The following is a 5,776-nucleotide window of genomic DNA, read 5'->3' on the forward strand; positions in this document are numbered from 1 at the left end:
CAGATGATTTTATATCTACAATCTTGCAGCCAGAGCAGTTGAGCTGATACATTTAATGACTCACTCTAGACAGACTAAAGTCTGTCCCTGAGAAACGAGGAGGGGGAGCCATTAATCTTTCCTAAAGTAAACAGAGAGTTATAACTGCTCTTTAATCTGAACAGTGGAGATCCTGGGCTGGAACGCAGCACCCAAGGGCCCGCCAAATTCCAAGATGAGTGAAGAATGCCCAGATAGTAATTGATTGTGGGATTATTTTCCTGTGGTCTCTCAGGGGCATTCACAATGTCACCAGCATTTATGGGGGTCTTATCAAAGTAACTATCCCAGTTTTGTGTGAAAGAAAGACATCATCTGGAGCTTTGGGGACTTCTTTTCAAAGCTTACTTTGAAGCTCAGTATTTTGCTTTTGGTGGCCTATTCCTATGTCAAAACCATGCCCTTTCAACCCACCCACCCATGCCTGGCCACAAGAGTTCCTGCTTCTCCCAGGAATGGAATAGACAGCTTCTCCTCTACTTTTCTAGAACACACTTATTCTCTAATTTCTGAAATTTGGCCAATGCCCCTTTCAAAGTCATTCAGTGTTGCCTCTCTTTGCTGCCAAACAAGCTCTACCGTCTCTCCCCACTGCACCTGCCCCAGCTCCCAGGCCTTGCCATGCTGGGCCTTCCCTTTCCTCCCCGGCTTCCAGCTGATTCTCCCTGGTCTCTCTCTTGAACTTTCTCTCGGGCTTCGTCCTTGCCTGTCACTTAGATACTGGCAACCCTAAAGTTCTTCCTCAAGTCAGCTTCTCCTCTTCCTTTAGGTTTGCTTTCTTGACAATGTTGTTCATTTTCATAGAATCTCAATGCCACAGACTCTTAGGTCTGTAATGCTCTCCTAAGCTACAGGCTCAGTTTCTTAATACCCTAGTGCACAGTATTTGGACATTTATGTCATACTCACCATTCCCAAATCTGAGGGACTATCTTCAGGTTCTCTGCCTCAAACCTTCTTGGAATAAGCTCTAGTGCCTGTTTTCCCTGTTCCCTATCTCCCGTGGTGAAAGAACAATCATCCCAGTGATGTTGTACTCTAAACCTTGGGATGTGTGTGGCTCCCACACTCTTTGCTCTTTTCTCTGACATGCCACTACTTGCCAGATTCTTAGAGTTCAGTCCTATCGATTCTGTGTCTGAATTGTTTCTAGTCTTTTCTCCTATCTGCACGCACAGTCATAGCTCAGGCTTTCATTATTTTGTCTTATAACAACTTAGTTACGTGTACTCCTATTTCAAACATCAGTCCATCAAATTCTTGCAGAATTCCCTCAACCATAGATCCAAATGTATCATTCCATTGCATAAAACTTTCCAAGGTCAAGATCTCCCGATCACATGTTGATTAAAAGAAAAAAAAATCCTAAGCTCAGTATGAAACAGCTTCCACAATATGACTTTTACCTGTTTTTCCAAACTCATTTCCCAATGGAGCCAGATGCAACTGCTCACTGTCCCCTGTACACACACTAACTTTCATGCCTCAAAGTCTGTGCATCACTGTCACCCTGCACAGCCCCAAATATCCCTCTTATGCTATCTAACTCCTTCTGTCACGATCTTACCAAGGTCTGAAGCCCATCTCCAAGCTGGCTCTTTCCTTAAATCTTTTCCTAACCTCTCCAGCAATTGGAGAGCATTCCTCCTTTAAGTTCAAATGTATTTTTCCTTCCTTTGTGTTTTATATGCACCTATGTTATTCCTTCTAGTTTATGTGCAGTTATGGACTCTTTCCAATGAATTGCATTAAGGATGACAGTCATATGCCGTATACATTCTTGTGTTAAAGTCCAGGATAAAAGCTGTAACTTAATTTCCTTCTATCCCAAATGAGGAAGTATATCAAAATGCAAGAGGGGGATAACCCTAGTCTATTCTTTATATTAAAAATATAAGTAGAGGAAAGGGTTAACTCTGCCAAAAAAAAAGGGGGGGGGGGTAAGTTAATGGCTTGACTTCAGGACTGGCCCTTGGCCTGGAAAATAACCTGTTAGGCCCTGGGATATTCTGCATGATAAGAGAGCTTTGCTATGCCTGAGGCATTTGGCAATGCTGCAACAATATAACCAGATAAGTTTATGAGAAGAATGTGATATGTGGTAAACACCTGTTTTTGTTCTGGGGAGCAGGAAACTGAGTAGCTGAGGTTAGTCACAGTGGGTGTTTAATGTTTATATAATAGGCCCCCAATAAAAATCATGAATACCAAAGCTGGGGAACTTGCCTGGTTGGCAACACTTGGCATATGTGGTCATACAACTTTGTTGAGAGATGAAACATGTCCCCATGTGACCCTGGTTTCTCCTACACTTTGCCTAATGTGCCTTCCCCTTAGCTGATATTAATCTGTATCTATTCACTTTAATAAACATAACTATATAGAGTTAATGCATCAGTAGAAAACATACTTATAACAGTCTCTGAGTCTTGTGAGTCCTTCTAACTCATCCTTGAGCCTGAAGGTGGTCTTAAAAATCCCTGACACAATATATCATTCATAGACTTCAAAACTTCAAGTCATAAGTTGATAGTGATTGACCTTACACCTGGTCAAAATCCACCAGAGAGTCCTAACACATGGATTGTTCTTTGGAGATGAGGATATGTCTTCTTCATTTTTTTTTATCACCTGCCATGCTTTGCGCAAAGATGGGCCCACAGTAGTATTCAGGGAACATTCAGTGGTAAATATTAGAATCAAGATGTTGAGCAAATATTAGAAAATGTCTCCCTAGTTCAGGCATCATTCACAAGCCCAAGAAGTACCATGTAAGTGTAAGCTGCAGTAACAGAGATCCAAATACCCAGTGACTTAAATTTAAGTCAGACATTTATTTGTTTATTTTCCTCATGAACCAGTCTGTAGGCAAGCAGTCCAGGTTCATGGGCAGTTTTTACCCATGCAGTCATTCAGGAACCCTAGTTCTTTCCTTATGTTCTTTGACCATCTCTTAGGATGGAGGTCAGCAGACTAGAGCTCACATTACCTCTGTCCTGTAAATAAAGTCTTGTTGGAACAGAGCCATGCTCATTTTTCTTTTTCTCTCTCTTATCTATGGCTGTATTTACGTTGCAAAAGCAGAGTTAAGTAATTGCAATGGAGACTCTAGGTCCACAAAATATGGTCCAAAATATTTACAATCTACCATGTACAGAAGAGGTTTGATAAGTCTAAAGGAAGCAGGAAGAAGGGTGGGAGAATTTTAAGGGTTGGGCATAAAAGTGCTATGTATCACTTTCACTCAGGTCTCCATGGACCACAGCTCACATAGCTACAAGGGATGTTGGACACTGCAAGCTTTAGCTCAGGAGTCAGCAAACATTTTCTACAAAGGGCCAGATTAAAAAGTATTTTCAGTTTTGAAAGATACATGGTCTTTGTCACAATTACTCATCTCTGCTATTAGAATATAAAAGCAATCATAGACAATATATAAATAAATGAGCATAAATGCTCCCATAAATCTGTATTTACAAAACAAGGTAGTAAACCTGATTTTTTTCAATGTTTCCAATGGTCTTCATCTGATTTTTCCTATTGGTTGCATTAGGTTGGCACCCTATTCATTCTGCAGAGCATAAAAAGCTAACAACTACATCCCCCAGCCTTTCTTGTATCTAGGGCTCTTGATGCACGTGGGGAAGGTTTGGACCACAGAGGTAAGACAGAAGTTATCTCCCTGGACCTATGCAACTTCTGCTGATAAGCAGGTTGTGGAGATGTGGCAGAGTAACTATGACTGTTGGCCTCAGCAATTTTGATTTTGTCACCATCTTTGTAGGTATCAGAGAGAGTTGTGGCTGCTTGGCAAGGATCAGGAGGCTACAGCTGGTCCCGGAGCAGGCAGAAGGCATCTTACCCAACAGCCCATCATTGCTGAAGATGCAGCCTGGGAACATGTCAGATGGGAGTACCAAGACTCTAGAAGTCATCAGAGTATAACAGAGTTTCCATTGTCTATGCAGGACCAAAAGTAGGGTTTCTTTTGTGAACACATTTCCTGGCAACAAGGAGGTTATCAGTGTTTTTATTTGTTTTTATGTGCAGAAATATGTAAGCAAAGTAATGAGGTTTGACTATAAGACTTATTCTCAGATTCCCAGTATGTTTCGCATACAATGCAAGTTGCACAATTAGGCATGTCATATCACATCTTCAGGTTTCAGTTTCTTAATTAGTCAGGTGACAGTATAATGCAAAATGACCTTCCTTAGGACCTATTCTATTTTAGTATCCTGTGAGCTGTTAGTGTCATTAGAACCAGGAGTCTGCTACATCCTTCTTTGAAGGACTGAGTGAGCCACAGATTCATTTCAGTTATTGATAACTGATGTGGATTGAATTGTAGTCCCACTGAAATTTATGTTGAAGTTGCAACCTCCAGCATTTCAGAATGTGGCTGTATATGGACATGGGGCCTTTAAAGGGGTATTGTGGTAGGCCCTACTCCAGTATGACTTGTGTCCTTATAAGAAGAGGATATTAGAGCACATATATGAGAGGCAGGGGGAGAGACCATGTGGAGACACAGAGAGAAGACAGCCATGACAAGCCATGGAGTGAGGGAGGCCTCAGGGGAAACCAAACCTTCCAACACCTTGATCTTGGACTTCAAGCCTTCAGAATCAAGAGAAAATAAATTTCTGTTGTTTTAAGTTACCTGGCATATGCACATAGCATGTGGTATGTACTTTGTTGTAGCAGCACTAACAAATTAATACAGTGACACCAAAATGAAACTTTCCAGAAAGTTTTCTGACAGCAGAAGAGGAAAGGACTTACGGATTTCATCATCAAAGAAATCTTTGTAGATTTGTGATCATGAAAGTAGTTAAGAGTCCACAAGTAGAAGTCACATATTCTATCAGAGAAAAATGTCTGAGATGAATATTGGACCATGTTTCTATTTGGTAATAGAAAACCAAGTTTTTTCTAACTCTAGCAATTCTGTACACTCCAGGGCAGTGTTTCTCATTCAGTAATGTTTGCATGAGTCAGTTAGAATTTTTTGCTAAAATGTAGGTTCCGACTCAGTAGGCCTGGACTATGGCATAAGATTTCGCGTTTTTGAAAATAGAATCTACCAAGACTGATGCTGGGCCACACTTTCAGTAGGAAGGCTCAGGGAAACACAGACAGACCAGGTGGTCACTTACATGCTGGAGTTGAAGGGGAAGAAATCAAGACTCCTGGTCCTCTGCAAAGTATTAATTCCAAGGCTCGTCCGTCATCTCACCATCATGCATGGTTTTATGTCTTCATCTCTAGGAAATGTCTCCCAGAAATCCTTTGTTTAAAAGCAAATACTCTTTCATGAAATCCTTCCTTAAATCTAGGTAATACAATGATCTCTGGAAATATCTTAACAGAGAGTTTTTGGTAGCCAGCTTGATACAATGGTAACACTTTAGCTATAAGAAAGGTTGCAGTATAACACTTCAAAAAAAGAATATTATCCCAAAGGAAGGAATATCAAATAAGGAATGCTTTGGGTTGCAAGTAACAGAAAACCCCAATTAAGAATGATTTACCCCAGTGACTCAGGAGGCTGTGAGTTCAAAGCCAGTCTCAGCAATTCAGTGAGGCCCTGTCTCTAAATAAAATATAAAAAAGGGCTGGGGATGTGGCTCAATGTTTAAGTGCCCCTGGGTTCAATCCCCAGTACCAAAAATTAAATAAATAAATAAATAGATAGATAGATGGTTTACTCAATAAAGACTTTTACTCATCTTAC

The sequence above is a fragment of the Marmota marmota genome, unplaced genomic scaffold (genome assembly GCF_001458135.2).
Source record: "Marmota marmota marmota unplaced genomic scaffold, marMar, whole genome shotgun sequence".
NCBI classification, from domain to species: Eukaryota; Metazoa; Chordata; class Mammalia; order Rodentia; family Sciuridae; genus Marmota; species Marmota marmota.